Source organism: Capricornis sumatraensis, chromosome 1 (assembly GCF_032405125.1).
Source record: "Capricornis sumatraensis isolate serow.1 chromosome 1, serow.2, whole genome shotgun sequence".
In the NCBI taxonomy this organism is placed as follows: Eukaryota; Metazoa; Chordata; class Mammalia; order Artiodactyla; family Bovidae; genus Capricornis; species Capricornis sumatraensis.
Genome location: NC_091069.1, coordinates 142,884,610 through 142,909,444, shown reverse-complemented (window position 1 = coordinate 142,909,444; position 24,835 = coordinate 142,884,610). Strand labels below are relative to the sequence as shown.

At 38.8% G+C, this 24,835-nt stretch overlaps 1 pseudogene; it reads right to left on the bottom strand.

The window, feature by feature from the left end:
• Positions 1–22,805: 22,805 nt before the first annotated feature.
• Positions 22,806–24,155, bottom strand: LOC138073003 (sulfide:quinone oxidoreductase, mitochondrial pseudogene; annotated as a pseudogene).
• Between the last annotated feature and the right edge of the window lie 680 nt (positions 24,156–24,835).

Here is a 24,835-nt window from a genome sequence, read left to right as displayed (position 1 = left end):
AAAAATATAACTTTTTCCAAATTTGATAAAAATTGTAAACCCAAAGACTAAAAAAAATACACAAGTTTTTTTTTTTTTAAAAAAGGAAAACTATATTGAGAACATTATAGTTAAATTGCTGAAAATAGGTAATAAAGACAAAACCTTAAAGGAGAGGAAAGATTTGTTATGTATAGAGGGCAGTGATTAGAATGATTTCAGACATCTCATTGTCAAAAATAGAAGGAAAACTACATTTTAACATCTTGAAAGAAAACAAAAAGTCAACCTAGAGTGTTTTACTCATATAAATATCTTTTAAAACTAAAAGTGAAAGGGACTTTTAAAAAAAGCTGAGAAAAGTCATATTAATAGTTTCCAGTCAGGAATTAGGAAAAATGAATAGAACAGGCAGAAGAAAAATGATACCAGATGAAAATGAATCTGCATGAAGCAGAGAAGAGCATCTCCAAAATGGTATGGGGGCAAATAAAAAATACCTTCATCACCAATTTTATTTAAAATGTCATTTTAAAAAGTACATAAATTAATCCCTGCAAACCTTTATATTTTTAAAACAAGTTTCTCATGTATTTATTTCTGTAAATTTTCCATTTTTTTACCCTGAGGGTGGATTGCAAGTAGAGTAAATGTGAAAGAACTCTGTATCTTAATTTCATCCCTATAATGATTATTCACTCTTTATCATTTGGTTTCTTTTCACTTTATATTCCAGCTTTGTAGCTAGTAAGTGTGGATGACATTTAACTATTTTAAGACCATTTAGTCAGTTCTGAAGCACCTTCAGTGATTTCAGCATATAACAATTGCTCTTCAGGACACACTGCTGCTGGAATTCTCAGTCTGAAAAAGAATGTAAATGGCTTATATTGAATGCCATAACAAATTCTCTCAATAGGAAAGAGCCTAGACTTTTTCACTGTCTGCCAAAAGATACTCAGCACAGTTTAAAGGATCTACATTCTTGCAAATTATGTACTGAACATAATCGTTGGGATTTTTTTTTTATTCTTTCTTTCCCCTGAATAACAAATTCAGTGAATATTCCTAAAACACAGTTTAGTAACTGATCCAAATGTTTTTCAAATGAAGTCCTTTCAACTAACAAATTATCAAAATCATGACTGACTGGAGAATTATGTTGCAAAAAAAATTATGTTCTAGTGAAATATCACGAGAATCAAACATTTTTAATGGATTTCTTACCCAAAAAGCTCTATTCCTTAAACACTAAGCATATCCTGTGCAAGGTATTTTCTGCAAAAATAAATATAAAAGAAAAGAAAAAAGAAAACTAATTTAAAAAATTCTTAAAAGTTTTTAATGTTTAGAGTTGGAATTTCATAGTATAGCAGGAAGCAAAAAACTAATCTTGTACTTTCTTATAAACCCTCCAATGGCTTCCCACAAATTCTGGAATAAAGTCTATAGTCTTTGTCATTTCACTCACCCAGCTCAATGTTACCTTGGGCTGGAAGAAGCACAAGCTGGAAGGAAGATTGCCAGGAGAAATATCAATAACCTCAGATTTGCAGATGACACCACCCTTATGGAAGAAGGTGAAGAGGAACTAAAAAGCCTCTTGATGAGAGTGAAAGAGGAGAGTGAAAAAGTTGGCTTAAAGCTTAGTTCAGTTCAGTTCAGTCGCTCAGTCATGTCTGACTCTTTGCGACCCCATGAATCGAAGCACGCCAGGCCTCCCTGTCCATCACCAACTCCCGGAGTTCACTCAGACTCACGTCCATCGAGTCAGTGATGCCATCCAGCCATCTCATCCTCTGTCGTCCCATTCTCCTCCTGCCCCCAATCTCTCCCAGCATCAGAGTCTTTTCCAATGAGTCAACTCTTCACATGAGGTGGCCAAGTACTGGAGTTTCAGCTTCAGAATCATTCCCTCCAAAGAAATCCCAGGGCTGATCTCCTTCAGAATGGACTGGTTGGATAACTTTGCAGTCCAAGAGACTCTCAAGAGTCTTCTCCAACACCACAGTTCAAATGCATCAATTCTTCAGTGCTCAGCCTTCTTCACAGTCCAACTCTCACATCCATACATGACCACTGGAAAACCATAGCCTTGACTAGATGGACCTTAGTTGGCAAAGTAATGTCTCTGCTTTTGAATATGCTATCTAGGTTGGTCATAACTTTAAAGCTCAACATTCAGAAAAGATCATGGCATCTGGTCCAATCACTTCATGGCAAATAGATGGGGAAACAGTGGAAATAGTGTCAGACTTCATTTTTTTGGGGTTCCAAAATCACCGAAGATGGTGATTGCAGCCATGAAATTAAAAGATGCTTACTCCTTGGAAGGAAAGTTATGACCAACCTAGATAGCATATTCAAAAGCAGAGACATTACTTTGCCAACAAGGTCCGTCTAATCAAGGCTATAGTTTTTCCAGTGGTCATGTATGGATGTGAGAGTTGGACTGTGAAGAAAGCTGAGTGCCGAAGAATTGATCCTTTTGAACTGTGGTGCTGGAGAAGACACTTGAGAGTCCCTTGGACTGCAAGGAGATCCAACCAGTTCATCCTAAAGGAGATCAGCCCTGGGTGTTCATTAGGAGGACTGATGCTAAAGCTGAAACTCCAATACATTGGCCACCTCATGCGAAGAGTTGACTCATTGGAAAAGACCCTTATGCTGGGAGGGATTGGGGGCAGGAGGAGAAGGGGTCGACAGAGGATGAGATGGCTGGATGGCATCACTGACTCGGTGGACATGAATTTGAGTGGACTCCAGGAGTTGGTGATGGACAGGGAAGCCTGGTCTGCTGCGATTCATGGGGTCACAAGGAGTCGGACACAACTGAGCGACTGAACTGAACTGAACTGAACATGACAGAATCAACACCATCCCCAAGAAAAAGAAATGCAAAAATACAAATGGTTGTCTGAGGAGGCCTTACAAATAGCTGAGAAAAGAAGAGAAGCTAAAGGTGAAGGAGAAAAGGAAACATATACCTATCTGAATGCAGAGTTCCAAAGAATAGCAGGGAGAGATAAGAAAGCCTTCCTCAGTGATCAATTCAAAGAAATCGAGGAAAACAACAGAATGGGAAAGACTAGACATCTCTTCAAGAAAATTAGAAATACCAAGGAAACATTTCATGCAAAGATGTGTACAATAAAGGATAGAAATAGTATGGACCTAACAGAAGCAGAAGATGTTAAGAAGAGGTGGCAAGAATACACAGAAGAACTATACAAAAAAAGAACTTTATGACCCAGATAATCACAATGGTGTGATCCCTCACCTAGAGCCAGACATCCTGGAATGCAAAGTCAAGTGGGCCGTAGGGAGCGTCACTATGAATAAAGCTAGTGGAGGTGATGAATTCCAGTTGAACAATTTCAAATCCTAAAAGATGATGCTGTGAATGTGTTGCACTCAATATGCCAGCAAATTTGGAAAACTCAGTAGTGGCCACAGGGCTGGAAAAGGTCAGTTTTCACTCCAATCCAAAAGAAAGGCAATGCCAAAGAATGCTCAAACTACCGCACAATTGTACTTATCTCACATGCTTGCAAAGTAATCCTTAAAATTCTCTTAGCTGAGCTTCAACAGTACATGAACCGACAACTTCCAGATGTTCAAGGTGGTTTTAGAAAAGGTAGAGGAACCAGAGATCAAATTGCCAACATCTGTTGGATTATCAAAAAAGCAGGAGAGTTCCAGAAAAACATCTATTTCTGCTTTATTGACCACACCAAAGCCTTTGTGTGGATCACAACAAACTGGAAAATTCTGAAAGAGATGGAAATACCATATCACCTGACCTGCCTCTTGAGAAACCTGTATGCAGGTCAAGTAGCAACAGTTAGAATTGGACATGGAAAACAGACTGGTTCCAAATAGGAAAAGGAGTACATCAAGGCTGTACATTATCATTCTGCTTATTTAACTTATATGCACAGTACATTATGTGAAATGGCAAGATGGATGAAGCACAAGCTGGAATCAAGATTGCTGGGAGAAATATCAATAACCTCAGATTCCCAGGTGACACCACTCTTATGGCAGAAAGTGAAGGAGAACTAGAGACTCTTGATGAATGTGAAAGAGGAGAGGATAAAAGTTGGCTTAAAACTCAGCATTCAGTTCTAATGAGGTGGATGAAACTGGAGCCTATTATACAGAGTGAAGTAAGCCAGAAAGAAAAACACCAATAGAGTATACTGACGCATATATATGGAATATAGAAAGATGGTAATGATAACCCTGTATGTGAGAGAACAAAAGAGACACAGATGTATAGAACAGTCTTTTGGACTCTGTGGGAGAGCGAGAGGGTGGGGTGATTTGGGAGACTGGCATTGAAACATGTATAATATCATACAAGAAACAAATCGCCAGTCCAGGTTCAATCCAGGATACAGGATACTTGGGGCTGGTGCACTGGGATGACCCAGAGGGATGGTACAGGGAGGGAGGTGGGAGGGGGCTTCAGGATGGGGAACACGTGTACACCCATGGCAGATTCATGTTGATGTATGGCAAAACCAATACAATATTGTAAAGTAAAAAAAAAAAAAAAAAAAAAAGGAGGAAAGAAACCTTAATTTTTAAAAAAGAAAAGAAAGTGAAAAAAAAAAAAAACAAACTCAGCATTCAGAAAACTAAGATAATGGCATCCGGTCCCATCACTTCATGGCAAATAGATGCAGAAACAATAGAAACAGTGACAGACTTTATTTTCTTGGGCTCCAAAGTCACCGCAGATGGTGACCGCGGCCATGAAATTAAAAGACGCTTGCTCCTTCAAAGAAAAGTTATGACCAACCTAGACAGCATATTAAAAAGTGGAGATGTTACTTTGCCAAAAAAGGTCCATCTAGTCAAAGCTATGGTCTTTCCAGTAGTCATGTATGGATATGAGAGTTGGACTATAAAGAAAGCTGAGCACCAAAGAATTGATGCTTATAACTGTGGTGTTGGAGAAGACTCTTGAGAGTCCCTTGGACTGCAAGGAGATCAAACCAATCAATCCTAAAGGAAATAAGTCCTGAATATTCATTGGAAGGATTGATGCTGAAAATGAAACTCCAATACTTTGGCCACCTAATGCCTCATTGGAAAAGTCCCTGATGCTGGGAAAGATTGAAGGCAGGAGGAGAAGAAGACAACAGAGGATGAGATGGTTGGATGGCATCACCAACTTGATGCACATGAGTTTGAGCAAGCTCTGGGAGTTGGTGATGGACAGGGAAGCCTGGGGTGCTGCAGTCCATGGGGTTGCAAATGGTTGGACATGACTGAGCGACTGAACTGAACTGAACTGACATGACGGGTCGTCTCCTGCCTTTCTCAGCCCACCGTATGCAATGTGCTAAACAGTTTCAAGGCCTATTAACCTAGTAACATCATTTCACACCGTTGACCTTGCCAAACTCCTTCCGCCTGAGGACCTCCCCAAATGCTCTTCCCTCTGCCTGGAATGTGTTCTACCTGTCTACCACCATCTCCCTCCTTCTTCTCTTCTCATCTGTATCAGTTTAAAATATTGTGTTCTTTATTTTTTGTTCATTGCATTTATTTCACATAGTAATTGTATCTTTTCATATCTTTGCACTGACACTGTATTCCAGTAGGGAAATATCACATTTATTTGGCCTCTTTCCTCATGTCTAGGAAGTGCCTGGCACAGAGTAGGAACTTCATGTTTGTGGAATAAGTGAACAGCTTGATTTGCACATGAATTTATGAATGCCTTTTACCACAAGTGCCATTTCATTCTTAGATGAAACCCACAAACTGTGGTGGTATTTACTATTATTTTATCTGCTTTAATGGGTCTTTCAAGAACTGTATACTGAAATTGATTCGTTTGGCATTACATGGATTCCTCCTTGTAATATGGAAGAGCAGTTGAAAGCATCATATGTGAACATTTAGCGGTAACAGATGCATAGAAATTCTAATGTTCCTTCCCAAAAGTCCAATGCCATACACATGTATGAACTTGTACTAGAAAATGGAAGCACTTGTTTATGATAAGATGTTATAAAACGGAAAGGAAAATCAGTGCAGGCACTGGAAATCCCTGCTTCAGTGTGAGAACTCAGCAGGCCACCAGCATGGCAAGCGGAATCTGTGCTGCAACATCTCCACACTGTGGCCAAATCCAGAATCATTTACTTTTCTTTGGGAACACAAGCTTTTCGGGTCTTAAGTAAGGGTAATGCACACAAGCATTCCTTTGATATTAAATGCAACTAACTTGAATAATTTCTTGAAAATTAATCTCTCAGAATTTTATTAGTACCCCTTAATCATCATGGCTTAATGTCATGCTGGCACAGTTTACTGTGGTTGATTTTCTAACAGCTCACTCCTCTGTTTTTCATCCTACTCATATCCCAAGCCAATCTTTTTAAAAACTCAAATGCATGATACAGAAAAAAAGGAAACTATACTGTATCTCTCTTCCTCTATCCTAGCAGCAGTTTGCTTCATTAAGCATTGCTCCTTTCCCCAAAATTTCTCTAATACACAATAACCTCAATTCTAACCTTAAGCTTAAATTTTACAGTTACTTCAAAATTTTGTGCCATTACATTGAATATTTAAGATCAACTGTTTTCAATATATACTCACTTCAGAGTGCCTTTGTGTACACCTCTCTCTTCTAGTATTGAGTGAGAAGTAAACAGAGATTTCCTAAATGAAGAGAAAAGGCAGAAAAGTCTATCTAAATTTCCCAATTCTGCTGGGTCAAGCCTTTGTGATGACAAAAAATTGAGTTTAAGTGAACTCTCAAAGCATTTGGCACTTGATAATGAATTATACTACTTTGCTTCAAAAATATTAATCTATAAAATCTCTTGTTTGACTTGTCCGTTAATACTTTTACTATGTAAGAGAAAAGGCATTTTGTTACCTAAAATCATTCAGCATTCTTACTTCATCCAACAGTGACAACTTTCTATATTAGATTCTATAGATGGTATAGTAAAGATTTTTCCCAAGTAAGTACCTCCTCAGTTCAGTTCATTTGCTCAGTCGTATCCAACTTATTGCAACCTCATGAACCGCAGCACGCCAGGCTTCTGTGTCCATCATCAACTCCCAGAGCCCACCCAAACGCATGTCCATTCAGTTGGTGCTGCCATCCAACCATCTCATCCTCTGAGGTCCCCTTCTCCTCCTGCCCTCAATCTTTCCCATAATCAGGGTCTTTTCAAATGAGTCAGCTCTTCACATCAGGTGGCCAAAGTATTGGAGTTTCAGCTTCAGCATCAGTCCTTCCAATGAACACCCAGGACTGATCTCCTTTAAGATGGACTGGCTGGATCTCCTTGCAGTCCAAGGGACTCTCAAGAGTCTTCTCCAACACCATAGTTTAAAAGCATTAATTCTTTGGTGCTTAGCTTTCTTGATAGTCCAACTCTCACATCCATACATGACCACTGGAAAAACCACAGTCTTGACTAGACAAACATTTGTTGGCAAAGTAATGTCTCTGCTTTTTAATATGCTGTCTAGGTTGGTCATAACTTTCCTTCCAATGAGTACGCTTCTTTTAATTTCATTGCTGCAATCACCATCTTCGGTGATTTTGGAGCCCAGAAAAATAAAGTCAGCCACTGTTTCCACTGTTTCCCCATCTATTTGCCATGAAGTGATGGGAACAGATGCCATGATCTTCGTTTTCTGAATGTCGAGCTTTAAGCCAACCTTTTCACTCTCCTCTTTCACTTTCACCAAGAAACTCCTTAGTTCCTCTTCACTTTCTGCTATAAGGGTAGTGTCATCTGCATATCTGAGGTTATTGATATTTCTCCCGGCAATCTTGATTCCAGCTTGTGCTTCCTCCAGCCCAGCATTTCTCATGATGTACACTGCATATAAGTTAAATAAGCAGGTGACAATATACAGCCTTGACATACTCCTTTTCCTATTTGGAACCAGTCTGTTGTTCCATGTCCAGTTCTAACTGTTGCTTCCTGACCTGCATATAGGTTTCTCAAGAGGCAGGTCAGGTGGTCTGGTATCCCCATCTCTTTCAGAATTTTCCACAATTTATTGTGATCTACACAGTCAAGGCTTTGGCATAGTCAATAAAGCAGGAATAGATGCTTTTCTGGAACTCTCTTGCTTTTCCAACGATCCAGCAGATGTCAGCAATTTGATCTCTGGTTCCTCTGCCTTTTCTAAAACCAGCTTGAACATCTGGAAGTTCATGGTTCACGTATTGCTGAAGCCTGGCTTGGAGAATTTTGAGCACTACTTTACTAGCGTGTGAGATGAGTGCAATTGTGCGGTAATTTGAGCATTCTTTGACATTGCCTTTCTTTGGGATTGGAATGAAAACTGACCTTTTCCAGTCCTGTGGCCACTGCTGAGTTTTCCAAATTTACTGACATATTGAGTGCAACACTTTCACAGCCTCCACTGGAATTCCATCACCTCCACTAGCTTTGTTTGTTGTGATGCTTCCTAAGGCCCACTTGACTTCACATTCCATGATGTCTGGCTCTAGGTGAGTGATCACCCCATTGAGGTTATCTGGGTAATGAAGATCTTTTTTGTATAGTTCTTCTGTGTAGTCTTGTCATGTCTTTTTAATATCTTCAGCTTCTCTCAGGTCCATACTATTTCTGTCCTTTATTGAGCACATGTTTGCGTGAAATGTCCCCTTGGTATCTCTAATTTGCTTGAAGAGATCTCTAGTCTTTCCCATTCTATTGTTCTCCTCTATTTCTTTGCATTGATCGCTGAGGAAGGCTTCTTATCTCCCCTTGCTATTCTTTGGAACTCTGTATTCAAATGGGTATATCTTTCCTTTTCTCCTTTGCTTTTTGCTTCTCTTCTTTTCTCAGCTATTTGTAAGGCCTCCCCAGACAACCATTTTGTGTTATTGCATTTCTTTTTCTTGGGGATGGTCTTGATCCCTGTCTCCTGTACAATGTCATGAACATCCGTCCATAGTTCATCAGGCACTCTGACTATCAGATCTAGTCCCTTAAATCTATTTCTCACTTCCACAGTATAGTCATAAGGGATTTGATTTAGGTCATACCTGAATGATCTAGTGGGTTTCCCCACTTTCTTCAATTCAGTCTGAATTTGGCAATAAGGAGCTCATGATCTGTGCCACTGTCAGCTCCTGGTCTTGTTTATGCTGACTGTATAGAGCTTCTTATAAGAATACAATCAATCTGATTTTGGTGTTGCCCATCTGGTGATCTCCATGTCCAGAGTCTTCTCTTGTGTTTTTGGAAGAGAGTGTTTGCTATGACTAGTGTGTTCTCTTGGCAGAACTCTAATAGCCTTTACCCTACTTCATTCTGTACTCCAAGGCCTAATTTGCCTGTTACTCCAGGTGCTTCTTGACTTCCTACTTTTGCATCCCAGTCCCCTATAATGAGAAGGACATCTTTTGGGGGTGCTAGTTCTAAAAGGTCTTGTAGAACCATAGAACCATTCAACTTCAGCTTCTTCAACATTACTGGTCGGGGCATAGACTTGGATTACCATGATATTGAATGGTTTGCCTTGGAAACGAACAGAGATCATTGTGTCGTTTTTGAGATTGCATCCAAGTACTGCATTTTGGACTCTTTTGTTGACTATAATGGCTACTCCATTTCTTCAAAGAGATTCCTGTCCACAGTAGTAGATATAATGGTCATCTGAGTTACCCATTTTCTTCCATTTTAGTTCACTGATTCCTAGAATGTCGACATTCACTCTTGCCATCCCCTGTTTGACCACTTCCAATTTGCCTTGATTCATGGACCTGACATTCCAGGTTCCTATGCAATATTGGTCTTTATAGCATCGGATATTGCTTGTCACCAGAGTCATCCACAACTGGGTGTTGTTTTTGCTTTGGCTCCATCCCTTCATTTTTTCTGGAGTTATTTCTCCACTGATCTCCAGTAGCATATTGGGCACCTACCAACCTGGGGAGTTCATCTTTCAGTGTCCTAACTTTTTGCCTTTTCATACTGTTCATGGGGTTCTCAATGCAAGAATACTGAAGTGGTTTCCATTCCCTTCTCCAGTGGACCACATTCTATACCTCCTAGAGGGAAAGAACAATGTTTTCCCCTCCTTTTGTTTCCACCTAATCTCCTAACATAATTTGATGTCTATAGTAGAAATCTAATCATATTTAGAATTAGTAAACAAACAAATAATTATTTAATCATTTTATCAAATGTTGGTCTTTTATAGTTCTGAATCATATATGATCTGCTAATATGCCATGTGATTTTTACCTAGTTTCTTAATTTTTCTGGGATTTTCATTACTTATATGTCAAATGAAGCATGTAATTTTCTCCATGGTCTTCTCCAGATTTAGGATGCTATGATGATTCTGCAAGTGAAAATAATAATAATTTATTACATTAACAATTATAAGTAGTAACAAATATAAATTTTTATACCACATGCCAAATATTTAGGATTTACTATGAATTTTTCTAGAGAAATACTTGAAGGAGAAATCTACTGAGAGTCTATAAAAATATGAACTAGACCATACAAATGTTACTGAGTACACAGAACACCAAAGTTATATTTGTGTATCGGAGCAACTGGGTATATCATATGCTGACAGATTAGTTAAAAAGAAGAACAAAACTAGAAGAATTCAAACTAATCCCATTAATCTAATGAATGCAGCTAAAATAGGTAAACATAATAAGTGTTATCTCTAAACTTGCTGGCACAAAGTCATTTTTAAAATATTAGGACTTTAAAACCTTATCTCTGTCCATGGGAAAAGTGAAGCTAGACTGTTGGACTACACTTCATTTGTCCTGTAACTGTTTCTGGAAACTATTGTTTGGTAAATGCCCTAGAGATGAAAAAATTCCTACAACAATAAGTAGTAAGGGAAGAAAAAAAAAAAATCAAAGACTTAAATTAAATTACATAATTAATTAAAATAGCATTAGAAATGCATTAAAACTAAGTTATAATCAATCAGAAGTTCATTAGAGCTTTTAAACATTTTTAGCCTGTCTTTTGAAACCTTTCTCGCAGTAGGCACTGGTGACCTATGAATCATTAAATTCAGTTCTATCTTCTTGACCTCGCTTTCAGTTCAGTCAGTTCAGTCACTCAGTTGTGTCCGACTCTTTGAGACCCCATGAATCGCAGCACGCCAGGCCTCCCTGTCCATCACCAACTCCCAGAGTTCACTCAGACTCACGTCCATCAAGTCGGTGATGCCATCCAGCCATCTCATCCTCTGTCGTCCCCTTCTCCTGCCCCCAATCCCTCCCAGCATCAGAGTCTTTTCCAATGAGTCAACTCTGCATGAGGTGGCCAAAGTACTGGAGTTTCAGCTTTAGCATCAGTCCTTCCAAAGAACACCCAGGGCTGATCTCCTTCAGAATGGACTGGTTGGATCTCCTTGCAGTCCAAGGGACTCTCAGGAGTCTTCTCCAACACCACAGTTCAAAAGCATCAATTCTTTGGCACTCAGCTTTCTTCACAGTTCAACTCTCACATCCATACATGACTACTGGAAAATCATAGCCTTGACTAGACAGACCTTTGTTGTCAAAGTAATTTCTCTGCTTTTAAATATGCTATCTAGGTTCGTCAAAACTTTCCTTCCAAAGAGTAAGCGTCTTTTAATTTCATGGCTGCAGTCACTATCTGCAGTGATTTTTGGAGCCCAAATAAATAAAGTCTGACACTGTTTCCACTGTTTCTCCATCTATATGCCATGAAGTGATGGGACCGGATGCCATGATCTTCGTTTTCTGAATGTTAAGCTTTAAGCCAACCTTTTCACTCTCCTTTTTCACTTTCATCAAGAGGCTTTTTAGTTCCTCTTCACTTTCTGCCATAAGGGTGATGTCATCTGCATATCTGAGGTTATTGATATTTCTCCTAGCAATCTTGATTCCAGCTTGTGCTTCCTCCAGCCCAGCATTTCTCATCAGGTACTCTGCATATAAGTTAAATAAGCAGGTGACAGTATACAGCCTTGATGTACTCCTTTTCCTATTTGGAACCAGTCTGTTGTTCCATGTCCAGTTCTAACTGTTGCTTCCTGACCTGCATATAGGTTTCTCAAGAGGCAGGTCAGGTGGTCTGGTATTCCCATCTCTTTCAGAATTTTCCACAGTTTATTATGATCCACACAGTCAAAGGCTTTGGGATAGTCAATAAAGCAGAAATTAGCATCATGTTATGACCACCTAATTAGTCCCTTTCTTAGCTCTGCTTATGTACCTCTTTATGGTTCTCTTTCAGCATCCTAAAAACAGTCATTCCAGAAGATTCTATCCCACCAATATTTTATTGTTTACTTTAGATTCTGTGTCTTTTAGTATCATATTGACTAGATACATGGTTCTCAACTGTCTTTTTGGTATCTCTATAAGGAATAGATAAAATTCAGTGTGTTTAAAACTGAACTTTCTTTTCAAAATCAGCACATCCTCCTGATATTTCTGTTAATGACATTGCAGTTATCTGCGAATCTTACATGTTATCTGCACACTTGATACTCATTCAGACTCTGAATATTTTCATTCTTATCTCAGTGCTCTTTCTCACACCCATCTTTTCTTCCCCACTTCCAGTGCCAGCCTCCTAGTTACAAATACCTCTCCTTCATCTCTTGCCTGGAATGTTGAAGTGATTTCTTAAGTCTGCTTCATGTATCAGATCGATCATTTTTACAGCACAAGTCTTGATTTATTCCATACAATTTTAGTATTTCTAAAAGAACACACCAAATCTTTTAATGTCCTGCTGAAAAAGCCCTCTCTCTATATATATATATCTTTCCACTGTATGTGAACAAAATCGAAAACTCTAATGGTCAAATCCTTTCCTGAGCTTCGTAAATAATATTTCCTCCTGTTTTCTACCTGTCTCCACATTCAAGTGGAACTGAACCACCCTCAGTTCTCTTCATTTGCACCTAATTTCAAAGAAGAAACTCATGGTGTTACCTCTGGTGCCCTATTCACCTCCATCCCAGCCTTTTATCCTTTTGCTTCTTCAGACAGCTTGTTACTTTCCTTGATTCCCTCCAGTCAAACTTGATATACCCACCCACCCCAATTCTTATAGTCCTTAAAAAAATACATATTTTTAAACTATTTCAAATATATAAAAAGATATATAGAAGAATGGGGTTTCCCAGGTAGCTCAGTTATATAGAATCTGCCTGCCAGTGCAAGAGATGAGGATTCGAACTCTGGGTTGGGAAGATCCCCCAGAGAAGGAAATGGCAACCTACGCCAGTATTCTTGCCTAAAAAATTCCATGGATAGAGGAGCCTGGTGGTCTATAGTCCATGGGGTCACAGAGTCAGGCATGACTAAGCTACTGAATAATTTAACCCATATAGAGAAGAATATAACTGACGAAGAACTGAAAACATTGAGGATATCACTTAACCCTTTCCAAAATGAATTCTTCTCCCTGTCTGTGAGGTAACCATGATCATAATTTTGGTATTTTTCATTCATGGGCATACTTTATCATTTGTATCTACATATGTAAAAATATATGCACATATATAACAATATTTTTATATATAAATGTATATTTATAATTATATATTCTTGAATAATATGCAGTTGTTTTTCATTTTTCAAATTGTATTAAAGTGATGTGATTTTTATACATCTTAACCTATGATTTAGGGGGATTTGGTGGGATGGAGGTGATCCACATTCAGCCTAACTGATACATGTAATCCTAACTCATTTATTTTTATTAATATAGAGTATTCAATCATCATAATGTACAATTTTTTATTCACTCTCCATGTTGATAGACATTCATACTTTCTCTGCATTTTTTTAGTATTACAAGTTCTTAAAACAATTTCCTTGTGCATATATTTGAGAAGTTTTTTTATGAGTTTATATGCCTATAAGTTAAATTATTGAGTTGTAGGGTTTGTTCCAGTATTCACCCCCAGCATTGTTCTCATTGTTCCACATTCTCACCAAAACTTGGTATTTTCAGATCTTTTTATTGTCAGTCAGAGAGATGCACCTTCTTTCTTACTGTGGTTTTAATTTTGACTCTCCAGATTATTCATTAACTTGAAAAAGTTTACTAGTCACTTATCATTTCCTAAAAATTGCCTATTCATCCATTTCACCAATTTTTCAATTAAATTTCTTTTCTGTACATATATTTTAAGATCTTGTACTACTAGCCTTTATCACTCTTATAATTTCAAATATCTTTACTCAACTCTAGCTTATCTTTGTAGTTTTTATATTTTCATTCAGTTCAGTCACTCAGTCATGTCCAACTCTTTGTGACCCCATGGACTACAGCATGCCAGGCTTCCCTGTCCATCACCAACTCCTGGAGCTTGCTCAGACTCATGTCCATAGAGTCAGTGATGCCATCCAACCATCTCATCCTTTGTCATCCCTTTCTCCTCCTGCCTTCAATCTTTCCCAGCATCAAAGTCTTTTCCAATGAGTCAGCTCTTTGCATCAGGTAGCCAAAGTGTTGGTGCTTCAGCTTTGGCATCAATCCTTCCAATGAATATTCAGGATTGATTTCCTTTAGGATTGACTGGTTTGATACCCTTGCAGTCCAAGGGGCTCTCAAGAGTGTTCTCCAACACCACAGATCAAAAAAATATTATAGCTAATATGATTGAGTGTCCAATAATGCCTCTCACAAATTAAATAATTGTATGTATTTGTAGTCGATTTAACAATCTTCCCTCTTGTGGTCTGTGGTAATATGTCTTGTGTAAGAAATATTTCTTTATCTATAGTCAAATGTGTTCTCCCTTATTTTCTTCTAAGAAACTAAATTTTTTGCTTTTCTCATTTGATTTGCTAACTGCATGGAAGGACTTCTATAGGAAATGGAATGGTCATTTGTTTTCATATGGATCATCAGTAATACTAATATATTAAAAAATTTGGTCTGTCTTTTTCTTTTAATTGGCAATTTAATCCATTTACATTTATTACGGCTACTGATATATTTTGACTTATTGATGATATTTAATTTTGTGTTTTTCTAATTGTCCAGATTTTTGTATCCATTAAGAAGGGAAAACTTCCTTCAACCCTGTGGTAATATAAAAGTGAAAAATGCAAATATCACTTCTAAATTATATTTTCACCTATATCCTCCAGGCTGGGTTAATAGTTTCTAGGAGTAAAAGTGTTCACATATATAATGGGCACTGAAATCATTATGGTGCTCCTCGAAGCTCCAGTGCTGTCAATCCAGGAAGATTTTGCCATCCCAGCACAACTATTTTTTTATTGGAGAAGGTGATGGCACCCCACTCCAGTACTCTTGCCTGGAAAATCGCATGGACCGAGGAGCCTGGTGGGCTGCAGTCCATGGGGTCGTTGAGGGTCACACACGACTGAGCGACTTCACTTTCAGTTTTCACTTTCATGCATTGGAGAAGGAAATGGCAACCCACTCCAGTGTTCTTGCCTGGAGAGTCCCAGGGACGGGGGGAGCCTGGTAGGCTGCCGTCTATGGGGTCGCACAGAGTCGGGCCCAACTGAAGCGACTTAGCAGCAGCAGCAGCAAATACAGATATCAGAATAATTGAGTTTTTCTATATGAATAGAAGTACTTAAAACTCTAATTTGCACAGTAAAACTCACATGTTCACAGTGAATTTCATACTTACACTTAGTCCAAAGCTCAGTTCAGGTGGACTGGTTGTATAAAATTTCTGTGTGTCTATATTTGGAAATGTAAAGGGATGCATGAAAACATGGTATAGAAGCTGACTTGCTGCCCATCTCTTATTTAAACACCTCAAACTGTAACACAATTTACCCTCTATGGCTCTTAGTATTTATGTCATTAGATATCATAGACAGAGTCAACATGGGTCAGAGGTGTGTCAGAGGTTTCCAGAATGCATCCCTAGATAGACATCAGTCTTATCGGTAAACTAAGAAACCCAAATTTCTTGGGATGGGGTGGCTCTGAGTGAGGCAGCCATCTGTGTTATAACAAATCCTCCAGATAGTCTAAATGTCTTAGTGAATGAGATGGGTTTGAATTACAAAGGAGCGGATTCCACTCAACATAAAATTTTTATTTAAAAAAAAATAGGCTAATTCTAGTAATATTCTTTAAATAATTTCATTATGAAAATTTCTAAACAAATTCAAAAGTAGGCAGCATAATAATCCCCATTTACCACTTACCCTGCTAAAACAACCATAATTTTTTTCAGTCATTAATATATTATGTTTAATCTTGTTAAATGTAACAATGGTGTAATTGTTCTGTTGGCAAATTCCTCCTCCACTAAAAAAAATTACAGTAGTTCCCCCCTTATTCTTGGCATCAATTTCTGAGGTCCAGTTACCCATGTTCAACTGTGACCCAAAAATATTAAATAGAAAGTTCCAGAAATAAACAACTCCTAAGTTTTAGATTGTGTGCCCTTCTGAACAGCATGATGAAATCTGCAGCCATCCCTCTCTGATGGTCACGTTGTCTGTCACAATATATCAATGCTTGCATTAAAGTAACTTTATTTGCAGATTTTTGGATTGCAGACATTCTGACTGGTGTGAAGTGGTACCTCATTGTGGTTTTGATTTGCATTTCTCTAATAATGAGTGATGTTGAGCATCTTTTCATGTGTTTGTTAGCCATCCGTATGTCTTCTTTGGAGAAATGTCTATTTAGTTCTTTGGCCCATTTTTTGATTGGGTCGTTTATTTTTCTGGAATTGAGCTGCATAAGTTGCTTGTATATTTTTGAGATTAGTTGTTTGTCAGTTGCTTCATTTGCTATTATTTTCTCCCATTCAGAAGGCTGTCTTTTCACTTTGCTTATATTTTCCTTTGTTGTGCAGAAGCTTTTAATTTTAATTAGATCCCATTTGTTTACTTTTGCTTTTATTTCCAGTATTCTGGGAGGTGGATCATAGAGGATCCTGCTGTGATTTATGTCTGAGAGTGTTTTGCCTATATTCTCCTCTAGGAGTTTTATAGTTTCTGGTCTTACATTTAGATCTTTAATCCATTTTGAGTTTATTTTTGTGTGCGGTGTTAGAAAGTGATCTAGCTTCATTCTTTTACAAGTGGTTGAGCAGTTTTCCCAGCACCACTTGTTAAAGAGATTGTCTTTAGTCCATTGTATATTCTTGCCTCCTTTGTCAAAGATAAGGTGTCCATATGTGTGTGGATTTATCTCTGGGCTTTCTATTTTGTTCCATTGATCTATATTTCTGTCTTTGTGCCAGTACCCTACTGTCTTGATGACTGTGGCTTTGTAGTAGAGCCTGAAGTCAGGCAAGTTGATTCCTCCAGTTCCATTCTTCTTTCTCAAGATTGCTTTGGCTATTCGAGGTTTTTTGTATTTCCATACAAATCTTGAAATTATTTGTTCTAGTTCTGTGAAAAATATCGCTGGTAGCTTGATAGGGATTGCATTGGTGGGAATGCAAACTAGTACAGCCACTATGGAGAACAGTGTGGAGATTCCTTAAAAAATTGCAAATAGAGCTACCTTATGACCCAGCAATCCCACTGCTGGGCATACACAACGAGGAAACCAGAATTGAAAGAGACACATGTACCCCAATGTTCATCGCAGCACTGTTTATAATAGCCAGGACATGGAAACAACCTAGATGTCCATCAGCAGATGAATGGATTAGAAAGCTGTGGTACATATACACAATGGAGTATTACTCAGCCATTAAAAAGAATTCATTTGAATCAGTTCTGATGAGATGGATGAAACTGGAGCTGATTATACAGAGTGAAGTAAGCCAGAAAGAAAAACACCAATACAGTATACTAACACATATATATGGAATTTAGAAAGATGGCGATGACGACCCTGTATGCAAGACAGCAAAAAAGACACAGATGTGTATAATGGACTTTTGGACTCAGAGGGAGAGGGAGAGGGTGGGATGATTTGGGAGAATGGCATTGTAACATGTATACTATCATGTAAGAATCGAATCGCCAGTCTATGTCCGACGCAGGATACAGCATGCTTGGGGCTGGTGCACGGTGATGACCCAGAGAGATGTTATGGGGAGGGAGGTGGGAGGGGGGTTCATGTTTGGGAACGCATGTACACCCGTGGTGGATTCATGTCAATGTATGGCAAAACCGATACAGTATTATAAAGTAAAATAAAGTAAAAATAAAAATTAAAAAAAAATAAAGTAACTTTATTTTACCTGATAATAGCCCCAAAGCTTAAGAGTAATTATGTTGGCAATTCGGATACACCAAAGAGGAGCTATGAATTGTTTCCTTTACATGAAAAAAGTTCCCTACTTAGTAAGGAAGGAAAAAAAATTGAATGCTGAGGTTGCTGAGATCTACAGGAAGAATAAATTTTCATAGACAGCATGAAGTTGTGAAAATGGAAAAAGAAATTTGTGTTAGTTTTGCTGATGCATGTCAAACTGCGAGCCATAGTGTGTGATAATGCCTCATCCATCTTAACCAAGCACTTAAATTTACACAGTAAGATATTTAGAATGAGAGAGAAAGACCATCTTCACATAATTTTAATTACAGTATATTGTTTTACTTATTCTATTAGCTACTGTTGTTACTTACTTACTGTCCCTAATTTATAAATTAACTTTATCATAGATATTTATGTATTAAGAAAAAAAAAAACATAGGATTTGCTACTGTCCACTGGGGGTTAGAAAAAGGGAGAGAGTTCCAGAAAAACATCTATTTCTGCTTTATTGACTATGCCAAAGCCTTTGACTGTGTGGATCACAATAAACTGTGGAAAATTCTGAGAGAGATGGGAATACCAGACCACCTGACCTGCCTCTTGAGAAACCTATATGCAGGTCAGGAAGCAACAGTTAGAACTGGACATGGAACAACAGACTGGTTCCAAATAGGAAAAGGAGTACGTCAAGGCTGTATATTGTCACTCTGCTTATTTAACTTCTATGCAGAGTACATTATAAGAAATGCTGGGCTGGAGGAAGCACAAGCTGGAATCAAGATTGCCGGGAGAAATATCAATAACCTCAGATATGACAGATGACATATATGCAGATGACACTACCCTTATGGCAGAAAGTGAAGAGGAACTAAAAAGCCTCTTGCTGAAAGTGAAAGAGGAGAGTGAAAAAGTTGGCTTAAAGCTCAACATTCAGAAAACTAAGATCATGGCATCTGGTCCCATCACTTCATGGGAAATAGATGGGGAAACAGTAGAAACAGTGTCAGACTTTATTTTGGGGGGCTCCAAAACCACTGCAGATGGTGACTGCAGCCATGAAATTAAAAGAAGCTTACTCCTTGGAAGAAAAGTTATGACCAACCTAGATAGTATATTCAAAAGCAGAGACATTACTTTGACAACAAAGGTCCATCTAGTCAAAGCTATGGTTTTTCCAGTGGTCATGTATGGATGTGAGAGTTGGACTGTGAAGAAAGCTGAGTGCTGAAGAATTGATGCTTTTGAACTGTGGTGTTGGAGACGACTCTCGAGAGTCCCTTGGACTGCAAGGAGATCCAACCAGTCCATTCTAAAGGAGATCAGCCCTGGGTGTTCTTTGAAAGGACTGATGCTGAAGCTGAAACTCCAATACTTTGGCCACCTCATGGGAAGAGTTGACTCATTGGAAAAGACTCTGATGCTGGGAGGAATTGGGGGCAGGAGGAGAAGGGGACGACAGAGAATGAGATGGCTAGATGGCATCATCGACTCGATGGACATGAGTTTGGGTGAACTCTAGGAGTTGGTGATGGACAGGGAGGCCTGGCATGCTGCAGTTCATGGGGTCGCAAAGAGTCAGACACGACTGAGCGACTGAACTGAAATGAACTAGGGGTTAGTGAAATGAATCCCCTGTCGATAAAGGAGGACTACTATACTTGCTGAAGTATTTAAGGAAGGGTGAAATAATAAATCTGGGATCTACTTTATAAAAGAGAAAGAACTTTTAACAACTATAATTGCAGGCACATTAAATGAGCTATCTAGGGATACAGTGATTTCCATCTTACCTAATATGGTCTAAGAAATTTGGGTGCTGTAGAAAGAATGTCTGCATTACTTTTTAGAGAGGAATAGATAATCTCTACGATCTCTTCAGACTCTAAACCATATAATTATATGATGAAATGCATTATTTTTATTAAATGTGATTTTATTTAAAGATATTTAAACTTCTAAGAATAATTTCTCATTGAAATCACAAGTAATATAAAAACATACAAGTATCTATTCATATATAAATGACAGACCTGAGTAATGTCATTAACTGAAAGTCTGTTTATATATCATAATTATGATATTAGAAATACAGTTTGCAAATTATTCAACCAAACCCTTACATATAATCACTATAATCACCATGGAAGATTTTGCATAAATAATCTTCTCCCAATACCAGAGGCACTATATAATATATCTGCATGGCAGACCATTGAAGAATATATCCCGCATTCATGAAACACAGTACAATTTAGTTGTCAAATATAAAATAAATGTAATTGAAGAACTGAGAGTATTCACAAATGTCAGCTTTATGATTCAAGGACATGGCCCCCTGTGAAGAACATAGAACAGAGACTGCATTTACCATGAAGCACAGAAGACATCTAGATCTGAGATGATGCTTGGATTTTACTTCTTTTTCTAATGTCAATTGATTAGGAACGGTGCCTGGAAAAACGCACTGAAGGATGTGTGACCCTCTGAGCTCAGTGGGAAAAAAATGGGAAGGTTGATGATTGGTGTCCACTACAGGTTGGGAATAAAGGAGAATGGATGAGTTTGGAATCAAGTATTTGCCAATCCTGTAGTAGACCATTAAACATTGACTCGCCACGAATCTTTTTCCTCCCACCTCTACTACTTTGACTAGCTATAGAATCTCTCACTAATATTTAAATTGTTACCCTTTTTTTCAGAATACATCCTATTCCAGCAGAGTAATAGTTATTTTGAGTGGGCAGAATCCTTTTTTTTTTTTCTTAAATCTTGAGAGTGCATAAAACAGGGTGGCATTCCAGACTTCTTTTCAGCAGATACCCTTTATCTATCAGCAGTATAACAGAAAACATTAATTTGGAAAAGAAAAACCAGAGTGATGTGGATAATCATAGTACCTCCCCCACCCAAAGAAAAAAAAACAAATTGCTGATTCAAAGTTCCTCCTTCTGTCTGGGTCCCATGATGTCCCTAGACTCTTCCTGAATAGGGATTAAAATTTTCCCTTGTTGTAGCATCACTGCAGCTGTTAACTCCCACTGCTGGCATCTGCCCCAGTACCCTCTCTAGTCCTTGCACATTTTGTGATTTTGATGACTAGTTTTTATTTTCATTCTTATTCTTTTACTGTTAATTGTAGTTATAATCATTTTAATTTTTTCTTGTTAATGTCAGTTAAAATCTCTGAATTTTTAAGTAGTTGATTTACAGTATCATGTAGTTTCAGCTATTACACCAAAGAGATTCAGTTATATTATATTTGGTTTTCAGATTATTTTCCATTTTAGGTTATGTCAAGATATTGAATATGTGTTGTAAATCTTTCTTGGTTATCTGTTTTATACATATATATTGTTCTTATTATTACCATACTCCTAATTTATCCTGCGCCCCCTTCCCCTTTGGTAGCCATAAATTTATCTTCTATGAGTCTTTTTCTGTTTTGCTTTTACAATCTATGTACTGGCTTATTTAAATGATCTTCAATCATTTTTAAAAAATTTATTGGAGTATAGTTGATTTAAAATGTTGTTTCAATTCTTTTATGTATTTGCCTATCCTATTGTGATTTTTCCCTTTCCTGTAGATTTTTGCTCTTTTTCTATTTAGAGATCTTTAATATGTCTTTTAGCGTAGATTTAGTATTGATGAATTCTTTCAGTTTAGCTCATCTGAGAAATTATCTCTTTCTGTTCTAAATTATAGTCTTACCGGGTAGAGTATCCTAGGTTGCAGATTCTTCCTTTTCAGAACTTTGAATATGCCATGCTACTCTCTTCTGGCCTGCAGAGTTTCTGCAGAGAAATCTGCCCATAGCCTTATGCAGGTTCCCTTGTAAATAATTCTTTATTTCTCCTGCTGCCATTAGAATCTTCTTTTGGTTTCACTTTTGTCATTTTAATATGTAAGTTTGGTGTGGGGCTGTTTGGTGTCACCTTGTTTGGGGCCCTCTGTGCTTCCTGTACCTCAATATGTTTCCTTCTTTAGGTTGGGAAGTTTTCAGCCATAATTTCTTCAAATACATTTTCAATCCTCTTTTCTTTCTCTTCTCCTGATACCCATATTTTGGATAGATTTGCAAGCTTTATAATAACCCATGAATCACATATGTTGCTTTCCTTCTCTTGTTTCATTTGTCTCCTGTCTGATATTTTGATTGGTTGATTTCCATTATTCTGTCTTCTGGATCACTTATTCATTCCTCTGTGTCATTTAGTGGGCTATTCATTGCTTCTAAATTGGTTTTTATCTTGGCAGTTCAATTTTCTAATTTTCATCAGTTCATCTTCATAGTTTCTATTTCCTTGTCACAATGATCTGCACTTCTAATCAGTAATCTTTATTAATTTAACATTTTAATTTTTTAATTTTTTTTCTCAATCAGTGGGAGCTTTTATTTAAAAAAAAAAAAAAGAAGTCTATTTTTTCATTTGAATGTTTCCAAATAATTAAGCTTGTCCTGAGCAGCCTGCATGGGAGCTGCCCGGAGGGACTGAGAAGGGAGGCATTTAGTCACTGTCATCCAGCAGTAAATTCTTTATGGGGTTGGGTTTTGAGTTCTTCGTGCTGCTCTTGGTCAATCCATGGCTGTGATTCTGATCCAGAAGCCATCCAGGGAGAGCAAGGGCTGGGCCATCCTTAGCTCTTACCCAGATGGAACAATTTCCGCAGAAACGCTGGTCCTCCCCAGTAACCCCTCAGCATCAAATTCCAGTACAGGAACAGCATCATGTCAGCCTTCATGAGGTACATGGAAAGTCTCCCTTTGCTCTGGTCAAAAGGGAAGATTTCCAGGGGCTCAGCGTTGTAGTTAAACTCCATGAGAATCACACGGTTGTAGCCAGTCACCAGTGGGCACGACGTGTAGTCATCATACTTCTTCACTGGTCTTTGATTCTTCATAATCAGAGAAATTGTTCTGGCAAGTATTCCTGACTGGGCAGCTATGGCGGCAGCGGTCTTTGATGTCGGCAGGTTGGTACAGTCCCCAGTCCCAAACACATTTGGGTACCGTTTGTGCTGCAGAGTGTCTTTGTCCACGTCCACCCAGCCGGCAGCATCAGCCACAGGACTCGTCTTGAGGACATCTGGTGGGCCCATGGGTAGTGTAACGTGAAGCATTTCATATGAAATCACTTGGGTCTCTCCAGGTTTGTCCAGATTCTCAAAAATAGCCTCTTGCTTGTCAGCTCGGACTTCAATGAGATTTTGCTTGTAGTTAACGGTGAGGGCCCTCTCCTGAATAATCTTCTGTAGGGCATCTTCATACTTCTTGACCCCAAAAATGGCTCCAAGAGAAGTGTTGAAAATGATATTGGCCTTGGGTCACTTTCCAGTCTTCCTGAAATAGGCTTCTGAGAAGTACATCATCTTCTGCAGGGCCCCAGCGCACTTCACTGGAGTGTTAGGGAAGGTAAAGACGGCATTGCCCTCCTTGAAGTCCTGCAGAGCTTTCCATGTCTTCTCCACTGTCGTCACTGAGTAACTGGACCCTATTTTGGGATGGGCAAAACCTTCAGGGAGGCCTTTGATCTTCTCATATTCCAGCTGGATTCCAAGAGCAATAAGATATTTGTAGGAGATCTTCTTGTCATCATCTGTGTGGATGCAGGTCTTGTCTGGATTCAGATCAACCACCCTAGCTTTGATCCACTCCGCACCAGATGGAATCACCTTTGCTGTGGGACGGCCAGATGAGGATAATGGTTTGGCACCAGCACCCACCAGGGTCCAGATGGGCTGGTAGCAATGTGTCTCGCTGGGCTCAACGATGGCCACATTCTCTGCGCCCACTTTCCTCTTCATGCGGGCAGCCATGCTAATCCCACCATGGCCCCCACCCAGCACCAGCACCTCATAGTGGCTCTTGGCTGCGAGGCTGGCCCCTGTGTGCAGTTGCAGGGGGCTGGCCTGCTGAGAGCCCAGCCTGAGGAAGCAGGCAAAGAGCCGGGCACAGGAGCAGGACATTACAGAGGCCAGCAATGTCATCTTCAGGCCAGATCAGGCTGCACTCTGGGCCTCTAGCTTCCCTATCAAGCTTACACAGAGCTGTGAAGTCCTGAAGCTCTCTCTTTAACATTTTTATTACCTCGTTTTTGAACTTGGAGTGTAGATGACTGGTGAAGTCTGTTTCATTATTTGTTCTTTCAAGGGATTTCACTTGTTCTTTCAATTGGCCGTAGCTCTTCTGCCTTTTCATTCTATTTAAATTTCTCTGTCTTTATGAATTTAGAAGAAACTGTTATTTATTTTGGTCTTGAAGGAGTGTTTTTATGTGGGAGCACCTCTGTATTGTTGTGTGTCTAATATGTTTGATATGGGGGCTGATTTTGGCATGGATGTCAGCCATCTCTTTCCTCGGAATATGCTGGACATTGTCCCCTTGATGGGTGAGTAGTGTTGCAGTGTTTAGAACCCAAGCTGGATGTGAGTCCAGGTTTCATCTTTGCTCCAAGCTGTTACCGCCCTGTCCAGAGCAGAGTCTGCTTCCCAGTTGTTGGGGTAGAAGCCCTGTGGGTAGATTGGATTAAACTTGCCCTTGAGTGCATGCCCTGCCCGAAAGAAGGTGATTGGTGAAGCAAGTATGACCCGTGATGTCACAGCAGACCTAGGCACCACCTGTAGAGGCACTGGCAGTTCCACCCAGAAGCAGCATCAGGTTGCATCCC